The sequence below is a fragment of the Coturnix japonica genome, chromosome 2, assembly GCF_001577835.2.
Source record: "Coturnix japonica isolate 7356 chromosome 2, Coturnix japonica 2.1, whole genome shotgun sequence".
NCBI classification, from domain to species: Eukaryota; Metazoa; Chordata; class Aves; order Galliformes; family Phasianidae; genus Coturnix; species Coturnix japonica.
In genome coordinates, this window is record NC_029517.1 from 131647731 (window position 1) to 131673100 (window position 25370).

The 25370-nt window shown below is 44.0% G+C and overlaps 1 long non-coding RNA gene across 1 annotated transcript in view; it reads left to right on the forward strand.

Annotated features, from left to right (window-relative positions):
• The first annotated feature begins 5938 nt into the window (after positions 1-5938).
• LOC107310580 overlaps positions 5939-25370 on the forward strand; it is a 68268-nt gene continuing 48836 nt past the window's right edge. Inside the window, exon 1 of the long non-coding RNA XR_001553644.2 lies at positions 5939-6177. This is a non-coding gene — a long non-coding RNA (uncharacterized LOC107310580). The remainder of the gene's footprint in view (positions 6178-25370) is intronic.

Consider the following 25370-nt stretch of genomic DNA (forward strand, 5'->3'; position numbering starts at 1 on the left):
ACACTATATATATATACACACACACAGACACTATATAGTATATATATTATATATACTATATATAGTGTATATATAGTATACATAGTATATAGGATAGGCCTCTTTGGGGGTGATAGACAGGCAGTTAGTGCCCAGAAACTCTATTCACCTACATGGAAACCAGAAGTGGCCAAACAGCTTTCCATTTCTGACAGCACATCTTATTCCAAGGGTCAGCAGGCTGCCTTCTCCATGTCTCATCTGGCATCATCTCATCTGAGTGTTTCCAGTAGAAAAGATGCAGCTCAGAATCTCTTAATGCATCACATGTGAAATAATTAGTATTAATAGTATTGAAAGCCAGTTTTCCCTAGCTTGCTTGTTGCCGTGACTCTTATGCGACCGCAGTGTATGTGGGTAAGTATATAGAATGGTTCCTTTGCTTGAAACCTGTGAACCTATAGATGTATTTGAACCTGTTGATGTTAGGCTTTGGCAAGCAGGCAGCTGGATAAAAGGGATATCCATCAGCACACATAGCTCTCTCCTTCCCTTCGCATGGGAAAGGCATCGCATAAGCTTAGTCTTGATGAGACATCAGCACATTCACACCTTATAATACAGCCTCGCTGAGAGCAGAAACAGAACTGTTACTTCCTTTGCTATTGACGTTTGGGTTTTGCTCTTTGACTCCCCGCTACCTTTCCTAAGCGAGAAAATCATCTGTTATTCACATTAAGTTTTTCTAGCGTGTCTGTTGGCAATGCAAGGACCACAGCACTAGTGCTGGTGATGCTGGAACTGACTGAGAAGCCCACTTGTGAATGCTTTCTTTTAAAAAACACACACACAAAAAAACCCTGAAACAAACAAAATCCAGCACAAAGAAAAACAACTTTGCAGCTGCTTTACTCGGGTATTTTTGGTGAAATCCTTTCTTGCTGAAACAGCATGACCCTTTTTCCTTCCATGGGGGTTTCCCAGGCATGATGGGGGGAACTTCATTTGGCTCCGAGGGAATGTGTTTGTTTTACTGTTTGTGAATATGATCTGCCCGCCTTCCTTTCAGATGCAGCAAATGCCAGTAATCTGTTTTTATTTAGTCGAGAACCTGAGAGCGCTGTTTGGCAGGCTGTTCTTTACTTACCATTTGAAATGTCACATGGCAGATTGAAGCACTCGAGTGCAATCTCAGCTTGAGAGCACTGGCAGGAGAAAAAAGGGGCAGCAGCATGAGCCCTCCCGCACGTCTCAGAAGTGCCCTCAAATGTCAAAGTTGGATCCTTCTTTCACGGAAGAGGCTGAAGTCTTGCTGGGCCGAGGGTACAAATTCATACCAGTTTTCATAGTGGCATCGAATCACAGAATGGCCTGGGTTAAAAAGGACCACAATGACCATCCAGTTTCAACCCCCCTGCTATGTGCAGGGTCACAAGCCACCAGACCAGGCTGCCCAGAGCCACATCCAGCCTGGCCTTGAATGCCTCCAGGCATCCACAACCTCCTTGGGCAAAGGATTGGGTTTCGCTTCTGCTCTTTGGTGGGTGAGCTTTTGTCCTCTCTAAGCTGAAGGGGAAATGGAGGCATTAAAAACTGATATGAGGAACACCTTCAGGTCTCTTGGCAAGCCTGTATTCATCTTCAGCCAACTCACTTCTCTATATTTTAGAAAAACAGACTGAGAAATGTTTCTGCAATCAGGTCACTGCCTTAAGAGGATCAAATAGGCTTCACGTTAGCTGTAATTTCCTGAATTTGAATGGATTTGCAGCAGAAATATCGACAATCTCCTGTGAATGTTAGCATCCTTGAGCACAGTTTCCAGCATAATGCACTGAAAAGCAATGTGGGAGGACTGTAACCTCTGTGTGGATGCTAATCCCAGGGGACTGTATCTGCCTTAGAGTTAGTGGAAAGCCTGGCTGTGTTTTAATGTGTGCTTGTGGCAGTGCTTGTATTACAGCTTGAACACCTGCTTGTATCAAGTCCGTGCAACCACCATGTTTACTGAAAGGATGGTAACAGCACCCGTGCACCTGCTTTGTCTGAGTTTCTGTAATCATTTTTTTCTGTGGTCCTTCTGTCATTTTCATTTCAGCTGAATGCAAAAGCTTTCTTTGTGTCAGGGCAGTGCAACACATCAATGATGGAAAAAAAAATAGCTCTCTTTTGCCACTTGCAGAGAATGATTCTCATAGCTGCTGTGTCAGAGGAAGGCAGCAGAAACATGATAATTCCAGTTTGGAAAGGTTACAGGAGAAACAACTCCTCCAGGGTAGGATGTGAAACATGGATTCCTGATATGTCAGTTTTAATGTTTCAACACCGATTTCTCCTTCTCATCTACTAATTGTTTGATGTGAACAAGTTCTCTACCAAGTACACAAGGTCCTTTTCTACTCCTTTGGTGGAGCAGTTTAGACATGCCATTCCACTGGGATTTGCACATCTGAATGAGGTTTCCAGTTAGTAGACAGGCATCATGTTCACCTGCGTTACAAACAACCTGGGTTTCTCCAGCTTGCTGTGCAGTGTCTACTGAGTACTTCTTTCTGGGAGAACTAAGAAAGCTGGAGTATATATACACATATGCAAAAGTTCTGGTTAAAATTTAGGTGTTATCGTGTTGGTTTGTTTTTATTTAAATTAAGTGGGCTTTTCCTCCAGGAGATGCTGAAAGTTGAGCATTTACCTGTTCATGAAGAGTCATTTAATAGCTGGACCAACACCTGAAGCTGGACCTTCACTTGAAGGAACTGACTAATTGAGCTGCATTCAGCACATGAGTGAAACTGAAGCTCACTCATACGTGTTAACGCCTTTCTCTTTCCCACACTCATCAAAACCTTCTTTGCATACATCATAGATTCTGTGGGTATTAATAGCTGATGAAGGCTACAGAACAGAAGGAGCTGGGTCTTGGTGTTAAGTTGCATTTGCATGTAGCAGAGATGTGAGAAGCTATGCAGGGATCATTGCTGATGGCTAGATAGCCTCCTCTCTGCCATCCAGTGCAGCTCAGGCTCAGTCCTGCTTGCTGATGCACATGGCATAGTCCAGGGTTTTTCATTTGGTCTGAGAACTTGGCTAAATGTTTGCAGACACTGCAGTGTGGAATGGTATTTTAATCACATGAGGGAAGGCAGGATGGGCCTCCCAGGGCAGGGCTTCTTCCCATGTGGTCCCTGCTCTATTGGTGGTCTCCAACATGTCAGAAGGTGGTCTGCAAATTGATTGCAATTAAAAAAACTAAGCCATACACATGCATTCCCACGCCAGTAAGCCAGCAATCAGAAAGGAGGTAGGGAAAGAGTATTAGAAGTTGATACAAATCTGAGTTCTGTAGCTTGGTGGCAATCTTTCTAGTGATGCTACATGCAATAGTGCTCAAATTTTGTCCTTTTTGTTTTTAATCCAGATGATGCAGCAGTCCTTTGATTTAAGGATGTTGCTGAGGGGCAGCTGGTTGCTCCATCTGTACCCCATTTCATCTTTCAGTTGGAAAACTTGGCCCTTCTCACTGCTCAAAGTTACCAACCTATCAACATAACTTTTCCCTTATTAAAGGACAAGCTTGTGTACTTTTCTTTGTATGATAAACAGCAGTGCCTACTTTCTGTCTCATACCCAGGCATCCAGACTTAGCCACCCCTACGGAAAGGACTATTCTGTGTAACAAGCTCTACCTGGGAAAGCAGACACATCCTAAGGGCACGATACTATCGGTGTGGAAGGGACAGGGTGTGCCCCAGGCTGATGGAGACAGCGACTGGAAGAGGGTGAGAAAAATGGAGCTCGGAAATGTCTCTCTGCCTTGGAGGAGTTTCTTTCTTGGTATCTGCGCAAAAAAAACCAACAGCAAACGAACAACAACAACAATCTTTTGGTTAGGGCAACTTGGAAAGGTTTGCAAAATGTACTGCTGAATGCTGACTGGGGTAAAGGAATTTGTCCATCTTCATTTTATGATCTTGATTTTTGGGTGGTCTTGTGTAGAGCCATGAGTTGGACTTTGTGATCCTTATGGATCCCTTCCAGCTTGGGATATTGAATGCCAAATAACTTGACCTTGTACCATTCAAAGCCAACAGAGTCCTGGTGCTGTATATGGCATAGAAACCTGGCCCTGGCTTTTAATTCTCCTACAGGATCTGTAGGATCTCACTTGGCAGGGCATGTGCTCATCCCATTGTGGATGCTCTTGATACAGACAAAAGCATTTTACTGTAGTTTAGCTTAGACCACATTGGCGGTAGGTGTGGTGAAGTCCAGAACTTTGGTAAAAAATAGAGCACCTGGAGCAGAATCTGGCCTTCTGAAGAAGCCTTGGTTGTGCTCAGTGATGGATACAAAGGAAACTCATGGTTCCTGGAGTGTGGAGGCAGGGGATGGATGCATCAGTTTGCAGCTGGGAGCATGGGAGCTGTATTTTTCTTGCAGAAGCGCCTCTGTGACCAGGACCACTGTTCTACCACTGTTCCAGGAAATATATAGTGACTTTTTAAAGCTTAAACTGGAGAAATTCCTTCTTTTAGTCCTGGTGGGTCCTGCTTTGATGCTGGTGCTGGCATCAGGGAGGCCAAGCCTCCCACTGGTTTCCTTTCCACATTTTACAGAACAGAGGTTAAATGACTTTCCCAAGGTCATGTAGGAAATCAATAGGGCAGCAAGCTGGTCATGAGGACATCCTTTCTCCAGAATTCAAGAAGACCTGGTTAAGAGGTACAGAGAAAGAAGGGGACTTGGCCAAGTTTGCAGGACCATCCCACATCCTCAGGCAGAAAGATTATCACATATTTCCCGCACCTCCACTGCAAAAAGTGAATGGGAAGGGGTGTGTGGGGGAAATGAGCCGGTTGCTATTAATTCAGTCGAGCTTGACTGGACATGCACAAGCAATCTGGAGAAGGAAATAACTCTAGTTCTGTCTGGTTCAGCAGAAACTCCACCCACTGAAGCTTTCCGGCAGGAAATCAAGTTACAAACATTACATGATCTGAGCAAATTCTCATACACTGATCCTACCCTGGGGACAGGACACTTTTGCTAGCTGCTTATTGAGGCTGAAGTTTTAGATATCTTAACCCTTTCTGGAGTGTCACTGAGAGCATCTCTCTTTCTAGTGCTATCCGGAAATCACGAGCAAGAAAAAGAATGGATTAATGATTTTTGTGGTCATGCTTGATCAATAAAGAGACCTTAAAAGCTATCTTTATGTGGAGGGAACAAGGGAAGGGCTGGAGAGTCTTACTTCTGCTTGCTTTTCCTACTGAAAAATTGAACTCTGTCGACAGTATGTTTCCTGGAACACCCTAAGGATGACCAAAAAACGTGTGGTTTCTGGCACCAGCCTGATGCAAGCGATACCTCTCAATGGAGATTGTTTCAGACATATTGCTTTGTATTAAAAGAAATGCCTGAGAAACAATAGGGGAAAAGCTGCCATGGTAAAAATTCAGACACCTACTGCTTTAGCTAAGGGTTAAGATAAATTGCAATCTGCACGTTGAAATAATATAATGAGCCTTAAAGACGTAAACCCTGACACTTGCTAATGGCCCTGAGATTTAAGATGAAAAAGCAGAGAGAAGAAGGCAGCCTGTCTTTCTCACAGGAAACAAAAAGGAGCACGGCTCTTCTTTTTATCCAATTACCAGCAGAGCAGACACACGTCTGACATTGAGGATGGATGAAAGGTGGAAGCTGCCTGCAGTGACAGCATGACTGCTTTTCACATGATGCTTTACTGGGGATTCATGGCCCTTTGTGAAAGGTGGGGATGGCCCTTTCCAGCCACTCTTCACTGTGTGCCATGGCTCAGGTTTTCTTTTTGTTCATCTGGGACGCAGAACATCTCTTGATGAAGGTCACAGCTTAGATCCCTGTGGCTCGTTCTGGTGTTTATAGCCATTATTAGTAACATCAGCTCGTGCATGCACTTCTCCCTGCCTGCCCTTGTCTGGCTGCAAGGGAGCAGGGGCAGGATAACAAAAGAAAGTATAAATAGTCTTTTTAAAAGCCTGTTAAATAGAAGTAGACTTTTTAGGGAGGAGGGAGAAAGAATGAGGTGTGTTACCATAGTAACTGCCAATGGTTTATTTAAGAAGGACAAAGAAGCAAACACCACAAAAAGGCGAAGTCGACAGGAGCTGGAGATTGCTGGAGGAATCTGTCGGGGCACAGACAACATGGGGCCAGGTAAGAGCAAGGAGGATCTGCTAAAGCTGTGCTGAAAAAGTTTGTCCCACTTTACCTTTTGCAATGTGGTCTGGAAAATGTTACTTTGAAATGTGTGTTTCTAGTTAGGGTTGGGGTTTTTTTGGTGGGTGGAGGGGGGAGGGAGATGGAACGGAGTGTGGAGAAGTGCATGAGAACAAATATCAGACTGGTGAGATCATCAGATTCAAAAGGTCATGCAACCTCTGAACCCACTGGGGTGCAAAGTCCAACTCATGCTTTTGGTCATCTCAATATTGTATAATAATATATAATAATAGCAGCACTTTGAGGTTGGAATAATATTGTATTATTATTATTATTATTATCCCTGGAGGCATTCAAGACCAGGTTGGATGGGATCCTGGGCAGCCTGATCTAGTGGCTGGCAACCCTGCCCATGGCAGAGGAGTAGAACCAGATGGTCTTTCAGTTCCCCTCCCATGTAAGCCATTCTATGATTATTTCTGTGGATCCAGAACCAAAGTCAGCCTTGATGTAGGCTGATCGGCCAAGAAGGCACAACTTTGATTTTGACCCTCCATCTGGATCAAAGATTTTGAAGATTTTGCTTTTCTCACTTGCGTTTCCACTTTTGCATTTCTGTCTCTGAGGTCAGGCCATTGCAGGTTCCTCAGTCATTCCTCTAAGTTCTCACTTCTTGAAAAAAAGATCAAAGTAAGCTTTTATCATAGGATCGTGAGCATTTTGGACTGGAAGAGACCATCTGCACCAGAAACAAATAACAAAAACATGCACTTTGTGAGACACTTTAACAGCATTCCTGGAAACAAGTGGCAATCAATTGGTCAAACAGCGCAGAGCTCGTGTCCTCTTTGTGTGGATTATAGGCACAGGGCTGCAAACTTGAGCTTGGAGCAACATGACCTTGCAAGGGACCAAGAGAAGAGATATTTTGGGGCTGGACAGAGCAGGTCTGACTGGCTTTGGTGGTTGGCTGTGGTGCTGCGCAAGCATTGCTCTGACCCTTGGGAATAAGAGGTGCTCTGGGTGCGGGCAGAGCATGCCCATGTTTGAGTCAGCTGTGCAACTCTGATGCTCCAGCTCTGTTGTTCTGACCATCCCACAGACCAGTGGTGGTGGATCTCAGCTTACTCCATCCTTATGGATCTGCTTTTTCCACTTGTAGAGGCAAGGGCCACGTTTTTCCTTTTGTGTTCTGCCTCGTAGATGTAAACTTTCTGGGAGTGGCATATCTTCCTGCTTGCTCTATCAGTACTAATCACTCTGGGAACCTGATCAGAGAGGTCTTTCAGGGCCCTCCACAATGTCTGCTGTTAGAAACAGGACCTGACTGTCTTCTTCTGTATGCATGCTGTGCTTTGACATCAGTGACGCTGAAATCATCTTCACTGGTCTTTCCTTTTTCCAGCAGGAAAGCTCTCACTGGGTCAGAAGCAAATACCAAGGGCTGAAAATGTAGAATAGAAACTGCATCTGGAATTGCAGGTGTGATGGTGACCAGAAACACCACAATGAGACTGTTCCACTCTCAACATTAAAGGCTCAAAGATCAGAAACAACTTGAAAGTTCCCATCTTTGGTTTTTCTTTTGATGTTTTGTTTTTAATCTTCTTGTTTCTAAATCAGTGTAAGGATTTCCCCATGCTTGACTCATAATTTTGGAAACCTCAGGGCTGCTACTACTGAAAGGGTTCAAATGACAGACTAGAGACCAAGCTGCCCTGTGAGGAGAGCTAAGAATTGCAGAAAATGCTGATTTCATCTCAAAACCACACCAGCAACTCTATCAGGGAAAGGGAAACAATTGCAAAAAGCTTCTGGCCTCTCTGCTGTAGAAGGCAGGCACCATGGGCTTTCCCATCCTATTTGGCTTCATGATACAGTTTAAAACAACACTGTCTGTGTTCATATAACAGGGAAGGAGACTGTCGCTTCAGTTTCTATCAGGGAGCTCATTCCTCGGAGCTAAAGGTTTACAGTTCTTTTTAAATCACTGATCATGAGCTGAAAGGCCTATTTCTCCTTAGAGCAATCAAAGAAATTGTCCTTGGTTTCCTTCTCCAGCATCTCTCTTCTTGATATGTGCATTGCAATGGTACAATAGCTCCTGAGTGTTACTGATCTCCAGGATGAAATCTGATGTGTGGTTCAGAAGGCTGATGTCTTGTGAGCCTAACAGCACAGATGTGTTAGTCAGGGCATGGAAATGACTTCATCCAAAAAGGGCCCTCGGTTAGCTAACCTGAGCTGGCTTCTGTGCAAAATCAAACCTACGGGTGGCATATTTAATTATAGCTACTGAACTAAATTCTCTTCGTTTTCTCCCATAGAGCAAGAGGTGAATCAGAACCCAACAGCTCTTACTTTCTCCATTTCCCTGACCCTATGGAGAGTTATCCCACATGCCCAACCAGCCATGAGAAATTCAGGGTGAGCATTTTCAGAAGGTTTCACACAGCCTTTGATGTCTCCTAGCCTGGGAAATTGGTCCCCCTCCTGCTTCCCAGCTTGGAAGGTCTCACTCTGGTATCTGCAAGAGATAACGTTCCCTTTTGCTGTCTGCACTCCAGGACAGGCTGACTGCCTCTCCTCTCCAGGGCAGCAAAAGGGATATTTCCCTCCAGATACTGCAAGAGGGACCTGTCAGAGAGGCTTGCAGAGCTGGGCAGTCTGAACCACTCCTCTATTCTCACAGAGACTGAGTTATGCCAGGCTTTGACCTAAGTGTGACTGCTGACGGTCACAGAGATTTGACTAATCTCCTTAGTTTGCTGTGAAATTTGTGATTCCTTTTAGGGAATAGATTTTTTTTTTATGATTTTTTTTTTTTTTTTCTTTTTTTTCCCCTTTGGGCCAACTTGCAATGTAAAAATAAACTGGAGCTCATGGTGGGAGATTAATTTCCTTCCAAACTCAGGAAGGGCAGTCAGTCAACACAAGATCCTCCTGGCCCATCCCAGGAGGATGCTGCTCCTGGATTCATTTCTGCAGACAGCTGCTATACAACCTTGCCAGGAGACTTCCTTCTGCAGTGCTCTGCTGTAGCCCCATGGGGTCTGAGTGCAGCCTGTGGGCACAGCCCAAGTCTTTTCCTTTCCTCCTTGCTCTGCTAGCAACACTTCTCAGTGCAGGAAGAGGAAAGATAATGCCCTAATTTATAGTCATATGTGATCTATAGAATCTTTAAAGTTGGGAAGGACCTCTAAGAGCATCAAGTCCAATCATCAAACATGACTACCATACTACTAAAGCATGTCCCTAAGTGCCACATTTCCATGCTTCCTGAACACCTCCAGGGATGGTGACTGCACCACTTCCCTTGGCAGCCTGTCTCAGTGCCTCACCACTCTTTCTGAGAAGAATGTTTTCCTAATATCCAACCTGAACCTCCTCTGATCCATCTCCTAAGGAAATGAGAAACCTCATATCCCCAGGGATCAAACCTCTGTGGACTGATGAATAATTTTACCTACTCATGTTGTTTTCCTATCACTCCCACTTCCAGCAAACTCCTGTCCTCTACAGAATTTGCACCTTACTCATAGAATCATAGAATCATAAGTCATAGAATATTCTGAGTTGGAAGGTACCCACAAGAATCATTGAGTCCAACTGATTCCACACAGGACCAGCCCAAATTCAGACTCTGTGTCTGAGATCAATACCCAAGCACTTCTTGAACTTTGGCAGCCGATTTCTTACACATTCTAAGCTCTACAAACAAGCCCCATGCTCTTTGCTGGCTACTGTGCCCTTGCACCTGGAATGCTGCAGATAAACTTCTGTATGGAGGTATGCTTGTGGGTCTTTCTTTGCAGTCCGTCTGGTGCATGTATTTGCTGCACAATGCTTGGATTGCTCAAATAACAAAGAACTAGTTGCTCACACAAATGCCAGAGCTGGGCTCGTTTTTTGCTGTGCTCCAGGGGTTCCTGTTTCTAGACATTCCCATGAATTAAGCTGAGCAAGCTGGCAGGCGAGTAACGATGTCTGAATGTTGGCATGAAAAACCCAACCGCAAATCCAACTGTCATTGTCCTCCTGCTTTGAAAGTTTTAAGCCCTTCAATTAGGGAGAAATGACAATGCCCAGAGTGGGATTCCTTTGCTCTTATTTCAGCATCTGACAGAGAGCTGTCTGACTTCAGATGAACCAGTCGTTGTTGGCTCTCTTTATTTCCGATGCAGAGAAATAAGAGGAACGAGAGTGTGATTCAGTCTGTAGCAGCATCTGAGAGAGGTCAGATGAATCACAGGCTATAAAATAAGATGAAGTTGCATGGCCAGGCATACAAGTCTGCATTTTAGGTGTATAAATTTAAGTGAGATGAATTCCACTGGTGTGACTCAAGTGGTCAGTCACACAGTGCAATGACACACTGACCACGTTGAGTGATGCAGTTCTGATGTCATGACTTACCCTCATCCCTGACTCTTTTTCCTTGCAGTGTAAAGGTGAAGCACTGTTCTGTTGATTCATTTCTGATCCATTACTGGCAGGACTATGCCACGTATGATCAAGGTGGCCACTGAGCATGTGCTTGTCTTCTGGAGGAGCAGCTGTGTCCTTACCTTGTTCTTCCATCTTGCTCTTTCCTGTTCTCCAAGACAAGGCATCTCTGAATTAATAGAAGTACTGAGGGGTAAAGTATCAGTAATGTAAGGAAATCCTAGAACTGTGGAGAAATGGGGCTGAAAGGTAGACATGGAGACATTGTATATTTCACCCCAGCACAGGAGGCTGTGACCAGGTTTCTAATGCCCATCCATGAAAGAGAGACCATTTTGATAAAAGGGCATAGAGACTTTCCTGTGTGTTTCCTCAGGTTTTGAATCTGTGTCCAGTGGAACATGTGGTTTATTGTGTTATGAGCAGCGTTGCCTCCTGGTGAGCTGCAAGGCTGGGGCATTTTATTCTCACAGTGCATTGCTGAACCTTTTTTTCTGAAGTTTTCCCTAGAATTCCCTGGTTAGGTTATCCCTAGAAATCACCAGCTGAGAAGTAGCTTTAATAAGCAGCTGGGTCCTTCTCCTCTGAACTTCAAGGACATGCCATTGACGCCACACTGCTCTGGGACCTGCCTTACCCAGTGGGAATCTGTTTCTCATTCCCTGAGATATGTGACAATCCCCTGAATTTCAGATATGAAATAGATGTGCCAGACTGTGATGGGGAAAAATACCTTAGGAAGGGCAGATAGGAGGGAGCTGGAAAAGATCAGAGTCACAGGATGGCTCATGGCCATGTCTCTACCTCTCTTGCTTCTTCTAACAGGCAGAGAGGGAGGACCATTGGACCTTGTGTGAGCTAAGAACACAGAGAAACCATGCTATAGTAGCTATTAGTAAAGCAGTAAGTAAATATTGGTAAATGCTCCAGAGCGTTGTGCTCAGGAGCTCCATGACCTTAATGCTAGAAGTTCATCACAGAACCACTAAGGCTGGAAAAGAACACTAAGTTCATCTAGTCCAACTCATCACTACCATGTCCACTAAACCATGTCCCTCAGTGCCACATCTACCCTTCTAACACCTGCAGGAACAGTATCACCACACTTACCTGGACAGCCTGTTCCAATGCAATACTACTCTTTCTGGGAAGAAATGTTTCCTAATATTCAAACTGAACCTCCCCTGGCACAACTTAAGGCCATTACTTCTTGTCCTACTGACAAGTTGTCCCTGTCTTTCTACTTGTAACTCTGGTGTTGCTCCAATTAACCTTTGAGCTACTGAACAGATCCTCCTAATCCTAAAGAGATTTTCATGCCAATCTGGTGGCAGCTTGTGGGAAAGAGCAATGCCTTAAATTGCAAGTCAGTTGGGGTGGGAACAGCTCCTTCCCATTTCCTCATTCTTTGTAGCTTTGAGATACTGCGTGTTTGGTCTAAACCTACATTATGGGTTAGCCTGTGGTGATGGCTGAACTTTATCCTGACATACGTAAGGGATGAGAAGATCATTATTCATCCCTACATACCATACGTGCTTCTGTGAGCACACCTTGTTTGGTTTGTGGGTGCTGAAGACAAATGACAGTGAAATAATTTGGATTCTGGAAGAGAAGGTCAACCCCTTCCTGAACTGCCAATAGTTTGTGGTTCTCTACATTGGAAGCTTAACTTTACTCACCTGAAATGCTCCCTGGTTTTGGAGTTCTGAGATACTAAGTCAAGAAATTAAGCTCTTTACTGTGTCTCATGTTAGGCAGTGAAGGAGGTTCTCTGGAGGTTTGGTCTTCATGTCCATGTGCTCTGCAGTCCGTGGGCTGATATGTCTTCAAAATGCATCAAAATTCTGGATGTGAGTATGAACAAAGCATTTGGCACTGGTACAATTTTAGAAGCTATTTTTGGGGCTGCTTTGTTGTCTGAATGCAATCTGGCCTACAGGGAAGTCTGACAAAGCCATCTCCATCTGAAGGTACCATCCAGATGGAGAAGTTACTTTGGCAGAACTGCCACCATGGAAGCAATGAATTGCATACAGAGATTTGGAGCAGCTCAGCCCATGCTCTCATATGTTTGTGTCTCCCTTCAGTTCCCACGCCTCTGCACTTCCTTGTTTAGCCCAGGCCCGGAAGCAAAACTGCTGAAATGTGAGGAGGAAAGTAATTCTCATGGTGTTTCCAGCTTGAACAGAACCAGGAGGGAGAGGGGAAATCTCATGAGAAAGCTTCTCAGATTTCCAGCCCAGGCCCACTCAGGGCTGTAGAGCTCTTCTAGTATCTCATCTGAGCCTCTGGGTCCACATTTCTGGGTGCATGGCAGTCCCATAGCACCAGAATGACAGCGATTCTGGTGTCCAGAAGCTTCCAGAAATCCCATGGAGCTTTACTGTGCTCCAGCCTAGAGATGGTGAGAAACGTATTTACTGCTTGTTCCCATCATGGATGAGGATGATGAGGGTAAATTCTGCAAACCAGAAGGTTTTCTGTTGATGACCACAGAATCATGGAATCATTTGAATTAGAAGGGACTTTTAAAGAACATCTAGTTCAGCTCCCATGCAATGGACAGAAACACCTATGGCTAGATCAGGGTGCTTCAGAGCCCCATCCAGCCCTTTAACTTCTCCAGGGATGGGGCATCCACCACATCTCTGGGCAACAAGTTTCAGTGCCTCACTATCCTTACTGTAAAACACTTTTTACTTATATCTACTCTAAATCTCCCATTCTAATTTGAAACTATTTCCCTTTGTCCTATCAGGGAGAATGATGAGTCTATGATAATTCCATTGAGCTCCTTTCTGACATTACTGCCTTCACACTTCATGTGGAACACGCATTACACCAGAGAAGGAGGTTGAATGTGGGGATTGTCCTCTTTCAAGTGCAGAATCACATAAACTGGCACCTCTGTAGCCTCTCTCATCTTGGTGATGCCCCATTAGTTTATACAGACCATCTGACTGCATGGGGCAGGAAGATATCAGGGTTAAGATGGATGCTGCAGCCAGGCACTGTCAGACATCATGCTGGGATGTGGTAAAAGCAAGAAGTATCTGGATGATGCCTTGGGCATTGCTGTCCTACCCAGTGCAACTCTAATAGCCCTTCTTTCTGTGGGTCTTTTGAGTGGCTGGTCCTATTTGTCTTGATGCCCTTCCCAGCAGTGCTCCATGCTGGTTAATTGCAGATTTGTGGACTGTTAAAAGAAAAAAACGTTTCTTCACATATTTGGCTTTAAATTTATCACCTCTTGCTACCAGTGAATTATGGTGGTAATTAGGATTTTGCTATGTCCCAAGCTTTTATTCTTCAGTGCAGCCAATGCAGCAGCAATTAATCCCCCCAGCAAACACAGAGGAGGTAAATACAGCAGCACAGGGGACAGAGATAGTCTTGGGATAATTTATAATTGTAAAGACATGCTAAGAGCAGGAGAGACCTCTGGGAGTTGCTTACATTTCATTTTGGAGGGAATGTGGATGGACAGAGAGGGCTGGTGCTGGCTGGCTGATCTGTCCTGCTGTTTGCATTGGATCCTTTCCATTTTCTGGCACTGAGGGACTGACTTTGGGATGAATTTTATCTCTCTGCAGAAGAGCTGAGCAGTGGGTGGAATGCAAGCTTTGATTCCTTCTTGTCGTGACTGAGAGCAATTTGCCCCAAAGCAGTGGAGAAAAAAAAAAAAAGAAACAATACCAGGGAAGCTGGCATTCGTGCTTGCTATCTTAGAGATCCCTAAAGAAGCTCCAGGAGTGATGTTCTGCCTCTCCTTGGGTTATATAAGGGCCCTAGGGAGCCAGCTTTTAAATGTCAGTGCTTCAGTCGAGTGTGTTTGAAATCCCCTTGATGCCAGCTTAGCACAGGTCTTCCAAGAGAACAAGAGTATGACCCTGGTTAGGGAACATGAAGCCAAGGTTTCATAGAATCATAGAATTGTTTGAGTTGGAAAGGACCTTCAGAGGACATCTAGTCCAACTCCCCTGCAATTGAACAGGAACACCTACAGATAGATCAGTTTGCTCAGAGCCCCATCCAGCCTGCCCTTGAATGTCTCCAGTGTTAGAGCATCCACCACCTCCTGGGCAATGTGTTCCAATGCTTCACTACCCTTATTGTAAAACACATTTTTTCTTATATCCAATCTGAATCTCCCCTATTTTAGTATGAAGCCATTTCCCCTTGTTTGGCTCATGTATTTTTCTTTTGAGACTTGGAAGATATTTGTCATATGTGAATCCACTTCACAGGTCTGAATCAAATTATCAGTTCTATTTCCCTGGAATAGATAAGCATCACTAAGTATTTTTTTAACCCATGAGTGAAAACATTTAGATTTGACAATGTTATGGGCCAGAACAAAAAACTATGTGGCCAGTAGTGAAGTTGTGTACCTTGTACTTGTGTACCTAACGTTTTCTTAGGGTCTGATGGACTGAGACCCCAGTGCTTAATGGAGACAGTGGTAAAATTTAGCATAGTTTCACACAGGATTTTGTATGGTGGTTTTTTTTTTTTTTTTTTTTTCCTAGTATCAGGACTGTTTCATGCTGAGCATCAGAGATCAAGATACAGAATGCCATTAAGACAAAGTATACAACCACAGTAAAATGGGATTAACAGAGCCAATAGGTGAAATAAAGGAGACAGGATTATAGAATCATCAGATCATTAAGGTTGGAAAAGACCTTTAAGATCATCCAGTCCAGTTGTTGATCCATCCTCACCATGCCCACTAAACCACGTCCCTCAGTGCCACATCTCCCCTTTTCTTGAACACCTCCAGGAATGGTGACTCCAACACATCCTTGGGCATCCTATGCCAATATTCCATAACATATGCAGTCCTACAAAGAAGAAGCAAGGGCTGGGACAAGCAGTAAAATGTCCTCTTTACAAATATATATTAAGTACCACAAATATGTGTCTTGTCAGAAGAAACTTTCAGAGACATTGAATTATTTCTGTGAGAGTCTTTCTGGAAAGGAGAGAGCAAATGCCACTTGTCTTGGCTCCAGCAAGGCTTTCATCACTGATATTCTCCTCAGATATCTAAAGCACATGACTCATGCTTGTTAAAGTGGCCTCCAAGAGAGGAAGGTGAAGATTTAGCATGCTTCTACAGGGTGGATGAATGACTACAGAGGAGGCTTTTTGAACTGCAGAACAGTCAGGAAGGACTGAAGATGTCACTGGAGGATTATAAAATCAGAAACTTTAGGAATGAAAAAGACCTCTAATATCATTAGGAGTTGGACTTGATGATCCTTATGAGTCCATTCCAACTCTGGATGTTCTATGATTCCATGATTTAGTCCAACTGTCAACCCATCATCACCATGTCCGTGAAACTGGAATGTAGGGTGGCTTCAGATCAGTGGAGAACTAGGCTAGGAAAAGCAGAGTGAGCTATAGGCAGGAGACATGCAGGGTGGAATGAGGCAGAAGCATCTAACTGCACAGATACAGAATGGAGAACACAGTGGTCATCGTGAAGTCTGTTGTAAACAAAAAAACAAAAAACAAACCCAAAACAAACAAACAAACAAAAAAAGAAATGAGGTTAAATATTGCTCAGCTAATAGGAAAGGCCATTCTTCTGGGAACCAGCATCATATACAGGTAATTAATGATTAAGAATGCTGCAGGATATGAGAGCCTGAGCAAAGTTTTTGGCTGTGGGGTGTTGCAGTAACTTTTAACTCACTATGAACATTTGGGATTGGCTAAACTCACTGCCAAAAAGGAGTGCAGAGAACTACTAATTGCATAGACTTCAGCGCAGTGGCAACATCAGTGTAACTCTTGGCTATTTTCAGTGGGATGTTCATTGTCAGCTGAAATCTCTTGGGGATTTTCGCTCTTTTATTGAGTCTGTCTGTTTAATGGCTATTAAAACAGAGCTGTATTATTCATTCTGAAATAGCATGTCCAGCAAAATGAAGTTATATATATTTTTTTCTTTATCTCTTAAATTCAGTCCGTTACAGATTAATTTGCAGTTCCTAATGGCTTTGAGAAGTATGAGGCAATATTTCAGTAGGTGCGTTGTTTTTCTGCCTGTCTGTGCCCCTGCAGATGTGAACAGATAAATCAGGGTGTGGAGTATCTGTCCTCACTGAGCAAGTCAAATATGAGAACAGGGAGAAACCATTCAGAGTACTACTCTGCTGAACATAGAGAAGTGCTTCTCTTTGGATACTATGAGCACATAGTCTTTGCCAACAATTCAACAAGGCCACCCAGGGCTGCACTCTGAGAAGGAATACGAAGAACTCACTGTGCCATGAGTCTACTGCCCAAATGCTGCTCGAGGGCTAACAGTAAAGTAGAGCCCCACGGTGCCTGGTCCCAAGAGCTCTTTAATGCTCCATAATACTTGATAGGGGTGCTCAGCGCCCTCTGATCAGCTTTCTGGACTGTGAGATGTTGTGTCTTACTGGTAAAGGTCTGCCCTTGGCTGCCAGATCCAGAAGCTCTGGTGTCCAAGCAAAGCCACCCTCTTATGGATGGAAGAGCAATGTATTTCTCAGATGCTTTCCTCTCCCTTTTCTGGCAGACTTAATCCTCTGATCTACTGTGAGATAAAACATCCAGGAGAGAAGGATACAGCCCCAGCTGTATCTCTCATGTCTCTGCATAACAGCAGAGCTGTGCTCTGGCTTTTGTTTGCCAGCAGTGGTGGAGAGGAGTTGACAGAGCCTTGGCCTCTTCCTCTTCCTCCTCTTCCTGCTCTTCATCCCCAGGAGCTGGGACTTCCTGTGGTTTGGCATGAGCTCTGTAAACACATTCCCCAAAGTGCCTCTCTCCTCCCTGCCACAAATGCATGCTCTTGTGAGAGAGGAAACACCACTGCTGGGAATGTGGAAGGGGATTTCCATGGGCTTTCATGTGGTTGCCCTCCTTTGCTCCTCTGCAGTGCCAGGAGGATGCCTATCCTTTTCCACCCAATAGCCCAACAGCACTGAGGTTTTCAGCCCAAGGCTGCTCAGTCCTGGTTTTGCAGAGCAGCCTGCTTGTTTTACAAGTAAGGGTGATCCCTCTGTAATTGCTGGCCAAGGTCCCATTTAATGACCTATTCCCTAGAAGAGTACAGCTGATACCATAAATATGCATTAGGTACATGATTCATGCTGAATTAGGTGTATTTCCAACTTGGGACTAGTCTGAAAACCCTTCAGTTCCCTCCAGAGGATCATAGAATCATAGAACCGTTTGAGTTGGAAGGGACTTTAAAAGGTTAACTAGTCCAGCCCCCTGCTATGAACAGGAACACCTACAGATAGATCAGGTTGCTCAGAGTCCTGTCCAGCCTGCCCTTGGATATCCCCAGGGATGGGGAGTCCACCATGTCTCCCGGCAACCTGTTCCAAGGCCCTACTACCTTCATTGTAAAAAGCATTTTCCTTATATCCAATATAAGTCACCCCTGTTTTAGTTTGAAGTCATTTCCCCTTCCTTAAGCATGAGCAGTGCTAGCTGATGTGGATCATGGGCTACACTGAGAGTTAAATATCTGTGCTGTGGATCATCCTGTGGCCCCAGCTCCTTGCTCTGCAGGGTTACCTCCCACTGCACCCCAAGACATGGGGGCATGAGATACCCCTCTCCCATCCCACTGCTTCCAGGTTGAGGTTTCAGATCTTGGGCTGTCAGCACATCTCTGTTAGGGCCATCTCCAGGTGCATGGATTCGGTGACCTTTTGAGGTCCCCCCCAACCTGAATCACTTGAAGTCAGTCTTCCAATGTGAGGGGGGAATGGTCTGTCTGCAGCTCTCCAATGTGGGGACCAAGACAGTGGGACATACAGGAAATGCAGTGCATGGGTGACATCTAATGTCACATTGGGGTAACACAAGCTGGTTTCTTTCAGCTTAGTCCTATTAATTGTAGGGGCTTTGGAGTAAACAGAAGGATCAAGTCCACCTAGCTCTTAAAGACACATTCTTCACAGGAGAAAGGAGAACATTTTGCTTACAAGCAGCAGGAGATGGATCACAACAATTCACATTCAGATTTACTATGGAGCTGAGGCATTGCTCTGCACAGCTGCCATCCTGCTGGGACCCTCCCCTGCTACCCTGATAGGGCACAGAGCATAAGAGGTAACCATTACCCACCCTCAGTGGGTGCCTCACAGGATCAACTTGACTCTTCTCCCCTTTTTCCCACTGGACCACCACCACACATCCGTAATTATAGAATGATAGAACCATTTAAGTTTGAAGGGACCCTTAAAAGCCATACAGTCCAACTCCCCTGCAGTGAACAGGGATGCCTACAGCTACATCAGGGTGCTCAGAGCCTCATCTAGATTGACCTTGATGTCTCCAAGGATGGAGCATCCACCACCTCTCTGGGCAACCTCTTCCAGTGTCTCACTACCCTTATCATATAAAATGTTTTCCTTATTTCCTTATCACACACAGAATCATAGGGGTTGGAAGAGACCTCCAGAGGTCATTGAGTTTAGAGAGATCATCAGCTGATTCCCTACAGCAGGCAAAGTTATCTGTATAGTTATCTGTACTGGGTATTAGTAACTGGCAAAATCATAAGAGATGAAAACGTTGTTTTTCTATTAAGTAAACAAACAAAAGAATTACTTTACATTACTTTATGCCTCCTATTTCATGATATTGGCCCACAACTTTGGAGGCAGATGTTGGTGGTATGACAGTAGAAGTTAGATCTTCCCACCAGTATTCCATTACATTTTGTTGCCGTGCAACAGATGGCAGAAGAGGAGCTGCCTGATAAACTAGCATCTGACATGGAAGTGCATCTGAAGCAAAGATGTGGAATAGAATTCCTCCATGTGGCAAAAATGGAGCTCGTTGACGTTCATTGGCACTTGGTCAGTGTTTATGGAGTCCAAACAGTGGATCTGAGTACTGTGAAGTGGTGGGTGGTGTATTTCATCAATTGCACTGTCATAACAGCTGTGAAATAGTGGGTCACCTCCACTGGTGCAGATTTTATGAGCCCAACATTCAGGCTCATGTTTATTGCTGGTGAAAATGTACAGACAGTGGTGGCAGCCATGTTGAAAGATAATGTTGTGGGGCTTCTCCCCCCCCATCAAATAGTGTTATTGTGTTCTTTATAACTGTTATATTTCCATGGAAACAAATGGGAGGCATTACTTTTGGAGCAAGCTACATAGGTTTGAAAGAAAGGATCAAACAAATAAAATGGTGAATGGAGATGGGCAGTGTGGCCTGGGCTCTTTATCAGCCTCAAGTAATGGGAATAACAGTATTTTGCTCATCCTCAGCACTGAGGCCTGAACCGTTGCTGTCCCGGAGGCTGCTGGTGTGCTACATTAACTTGTTGGTGTTTATATTGTCAGGATGTGTTGCAGAGCCCAGGGGAGCCACTTACAGCCCCATCAGTGGCTCATTGACGCAGTGGATCATTGAGCCCCTGAAAACAAGCACCATTAGGACCAAAGCAAACCCCAACTGTTCCTCTCCGGCATAATGATAGTAATTAGTGCTTGTCGACACTCTGCAAACATTAGTTTAATTATTCCACAGTCCTCCCTCTGGGAGGAAAGATGTTATTTTTAGTGTCTTGTACACACAGAGAAACTGAGGCGGAGGATTTTAGGAAGGGATAGAGATGGGGATGGAAGCCAGAACTTCATCTGCAATTTGCTTCTCCATTTGTCCTGAGTGCATTGCAACACGTTCAGCTTGCCTTTTCAGGGGAAAAAAAAAAAAGAAGAAAAAGAATAAACTGAGAAAAACATAAAACTAAATGTGCCTAAAAGTCACTTAGTTGCTGGGAAAGACAGATATTCAGTAAATTTTCTTAGGTAAATGGAAGAAATACATATAAGCTTGCTTCATAAAGATGTCAGGCACAACACTGCTGTCAAGTCATGCCATTTTTTTGGGGTTAGTTTTGCAATATTTGAGGTTTTCCCTGAAACATCCAGATCCTGGGATCCTCTAACATACAGTATTCTCAGATTTCATCATAAAAAAGTGAATGTTGGCTGAGAAATGCAAACTGGGAATACAGCGGAAAGCCAAGGGTAAGATGCCAAGGTTTTTGCTGCTTCTGCTGCTGTTATTATTTATAAATGTCACATTCTCCTGTGGGTTTTGAAGCTGGGCACTTCAGTTTTAAGGGCCAAGTCAGGATTTATCAGTGTCTGGATCTGACTGGAAGTGCCTCTGAGTGCCAGCACTGCCTGCTCTGACATATAGCTTAAGTACGTGCTTCTGTTTGTTCGTTTCTTGCTGGAGCCATAGGCTGATAAATATGCCATTGCTTATCATTAATAAAATATCTAAGCCTGACCCATTGAAGGTCCTCCATGCAATTAACAGGGACACCTACATCTAGATCAGAATGCTAAGAACCTGGTGGACAGGAGTGTCCTGTTAGCACTGATAAGACCCCAAGGAAAGGCTCTGAAAGTGCAGAACTTCCCATACATAAGATATTTTAGCTCTCCTTTTTCTCGTTATCTATCCACCCAACTGAAGCTTTTATTCTATTTCCCCTTGTTTCATATCATGATTGTTGCCATGTTCACCTTCCACCTTCCCTGCATTCACATCCCTGATGTCCACACCACCGTTTAGGGCCTACTGCTGCAATGCTTTGCAATGGATGAGCAGCTGGAAAGAGCTGTTGTCTGAATGCCTTCCTTCTCCCAGGGCTGAACTTCAGGGGTGACATGGAGTCAGTATTACTTTTCTACCTTCCTTGTTTCTGTGTTTTGGTGAATAGGGATTATAAATATCCAGGCTTTCACTATTTATGTGAGCAGCTATGTCTGCAAGAAATTTAACCAGTTGAGGACTTGCGTTGGAATTAACTTGTGTCACCTTCTGCACTGTGATGGTCTTTCCATCTGGTCACTGATACTTGGGAAGCCACCAGGCTGGACCAGTCTTCCCAAGGACAAAGCTGTGGTCCGAGAAACTGAATTTCTCATAGGAAATCATAGAATGGCTTAGGTTGGAAGGGACCTTGAAGCACACCAAGTTCCAACTCCCTGCCTGGCTGGTTGCCACCCACCAGTTAGTGTTGCCCAGGGCCCCATCCAACCTAGCCTTGAAGACCTTCAGGGATGCAGCATCCACACCTTCTTTGGGCAACATGTTCCTGAGTAGATAGGGAAGCAACACAGCTTGGCAGCTGCTCCAGCCCTTTTCTTGGCCTGCTGTCCTTAGAACAGATCTGGGATTAAACATCTCACTGAGAAGAGGATTTGAATTGTTATCTGAGGGATGATAGCCACTTCTCCAACCCTCTCCAATGCTCAAGGATCCCATTAAGGAGCTGTGTTGGAGGGAGGAATGAATTGGTATAATACAGTTATCCGCTTATCAGGGCTCTTTAAGCTCATTTCCTTCCAGCCTCTAACTAGAGAGAGGCCAAACTGCTATTTTAAATGCTATTTTGTGAAGTTATTGTGCAATTCAGTGTTTTTTTTTTTCTTTCTTCACTGTCCTAATTGCATTTCTATTTTGACTGCTTCATGTTTGTATATTACTTTAATCATGTTGACTTGCTAGTCTATGAGTCTGAGCTCTTCTTTCTCATCTTTTTGCAGAATAAAAATGACAATAACGGCTTTTCATACTGCAGAATACTGTCTGTATCTCTGTTTAGATGCAGTGGCCTTTATTGCCTTTATTTATTTGAAACACCTATTTGGTTTAGAGATAATCCTCATACAGAGTCTGTCCAGTTCTTCCTACATTATTTCCTATTTTTATCAATAGCTTTCTCACCAGTGGCTGAGCATAGATCAGAATTTCCTGGAGCATTTTTTATTAACTCTAAGAAATAAGTGGTATCCCCTTAATATGGAAACCTGAGAAGAAATTTTTCTTAATATTCAACCTGCAGTGGGGGCAGTTTTGGGGTTGTTATTGGGTTGTTACTGGGAAGCTATGCAGAAGGAGGCTGTTTGCATGAAGGTGAACCGCAGCCCAGGGCTGTTCTTACTGCAGGAGCATCAGGTTCAGGAACTCAGAGGTTCCAGCTGGGGTGGTTTGGAAGGGGGACAAACTTTCACAAGCAGGCTCTGGATTTGTGCCCAGATTGGGGCCGGGTGGACGTCAGCAGATTTGGTTCAGGGAGGAAGGTCGTGTGAAACTTCAGTTCAGATCTGCCCACCCTTGCACTTGCTGTTGTTTGCAGCTGAACTCAAGGACCTGAAGTGAAGGGCAAAGCCTCACCCGCACAGTGCCTGGGATCTGTGTTTCCTGCTCCCTGCTCCTGCAGCAAGAGCTTCTGTTTGATGAGGGATGCAATCGCTTACCCCACTGATAACAGTGTGACATTTCTTAGGGTATATCCCTTCATGTACACCTGTGAGCACCCTGATGTAGCTGTAGGGGTCCCTATTCATTGCAGGGGAGTTGGACTAGATGGCTATTAAAGGTCGCTTCCAGCTCAAAGAATTCTATGATTCCACAGGCTCCTTTCTTTGCTTTATTAACACATACTTTTGTTTATGCCTCTGAGTTTTTAAGCGATGGAGAAAGACACAGCAGCTGGGTGATGGGTTTAATGAACAGCAAATGGAATAAAGCTCTGTGGTTGCCAGGTTAACTGGATGTGCTCAAGAGGTGAGACATGGAAATGTGTGGAAACCCATGGGCAACTTCCTGATACCCAGCAGTTCCTGTGCTTTGCTTAGTTGAAAGTGGGAATCATAGAATTATAGAATCATAGAAAGGCTTGGGTTGAAAAGGACTTTAATTATCATCCAGTTCCAGCCCCCCAGTGGGAATCTGTAAAGAAACATCTCTTCCCACCCTGATATCTGTTTTATTTTTTCTACGAACTTGCTACTCCCAGCTTATTGCAGAGTAAAAGGGAATATATTCTCCTTAGGAAATATTACTTCTTAGAAAGGGTGGTCAGGCACTGGAATGGACTGCCCAGGGAGGTGGTGGAGTCCCCTACCCTGGGGGTGTTCAAGGAACAATTGGATGTTGTGTTGAGGGACATGGTTTAGTGGGAGCTATTGGTAATAGGTGAACAGTTGGACTGGATGATCTTTTATGTCTTTTCCAACCTTGGTGATTCTGTGATTCTATGATTCTGTTCTTTCCTTTAAAAACTAGTTTCAATTACCAAATAAAACTTTTCACTGAAAACATGAACTATCTTTGATACAGAGTCACTCCCAATAGTTGATCTATGATGCAATAAAAAAAACAAACAAACAAAAAATACAGAATGACAGTGCTACCTTTGGAGAGGCTGAGGCTGCATGTAGGCATGCAAGGGAGGTAAGCCCAGCTGTGCTGGAAGAGTGTGGAGAGAACAATATTCGTGCAGGTTAGCACTGCTCAGAGACCTTGTGCTGACCATGTGTTCAGCCCACCATGTCTGGGAAGGAGTAAGGAATAAGAAAGGAAATCATAATAGGTACATACTGCTCAGGCTTAGTAGAGACGCTTCTCCTTCCGAACTTTCTGAAAGGGATTAAAATAGCAGCTAGCAAAAATAAGGCATTTCCCAGCAGTGATGGAGATGAGGGCACTGGAAATAGCAATCTAAACTTCTGTTGCATATTCAAGTACTTCTCTCTTACCAGAGAAGGTCAGAACCAGAGACCTATAGATCTAGGGACAGAAATCCAGGATTTGTCTCTGATTTACCCCAGTCCACTCCTACATCTATGGAAATAACATTTTTCGTGACAGCCATTGCAGCATCGAAGAAACGGGGACATGGTAAATAAGAACATACACTCACTTCTGGGCCCCAAAGGTTGCATAGGCACTCAGGGGAAGCACCAGCTATGAACGCCTGGAGCTCCAGCTCATGCCCCTGTCTGCGTTCTCAGTAGCCCCTTTCCTTTCTGCAATTTCTCTCTGTATGTGATGGAGATAATGAGTTTGTTCTAATCATTATTTACCTTTTATTAAAGTGGATTTTGCCATGACCTCAGCCATGGAATTAGTCATTTTATTCTCGTTATATGACAAAGTGATTTCCAGAGGAAGGGGCTGGTTTAGAAGAAAGGTTTCTTGCTTCTAGAACTATCTTGCTCTGAAACAGAGAATATCAGAAGTACTAAGCCTTCTGATTCCAATATGTTTATTTCATGCCTATCAGCCAACATTCCCTCAGTGTCACATTAACCTCCATCATAACACATGATTGGGAATGGAAGAGGTCTAGTTTTTGGGTCACTGATGGTCATTTGATGCAGACTATGCAAACCACATGTTCAGTCCCAGGCAGGGGCATCATAAAGGTCCCAGATCTTCATCACTCTTCTGCTTTGCAGGATTTTCTTCCATATCAGTGTTCAGACCTCTAAACACTCACACAAGATCAGAGAAGTGTTTTATGCCGTTTTGTTTGGCTAGTGAAAATATAGTAGAGCCTTTGTTTTAATTTGTCAGTGAAGGTACACTGTTATTTCTGGTGATAATTTTTCCTAAATTCTAGAGATTGTAATAAAAGAGAAAATAGTGCGTGGAGATTTTCAACAAATTGACAGCTTATTTCTACTTCTTTCTCTCATGTAAATATATATGTATATAATGCACTAATATCCATTTTTTTTTTCTCAGCAAGAATCAGACCAGCCCCATCCTTGTAATGATCAGTTACTCAAAATCTTCTCTTAAGTCAGTTTCCATAGTTCTTGTACACTAAGTGGTTACTATATGCTTTTAAATATTTTTTCAAGCCACTTGATTTATATGGGATTGCAGTACACAGAAGTTAAAACCTTTCCTTAGTTCTG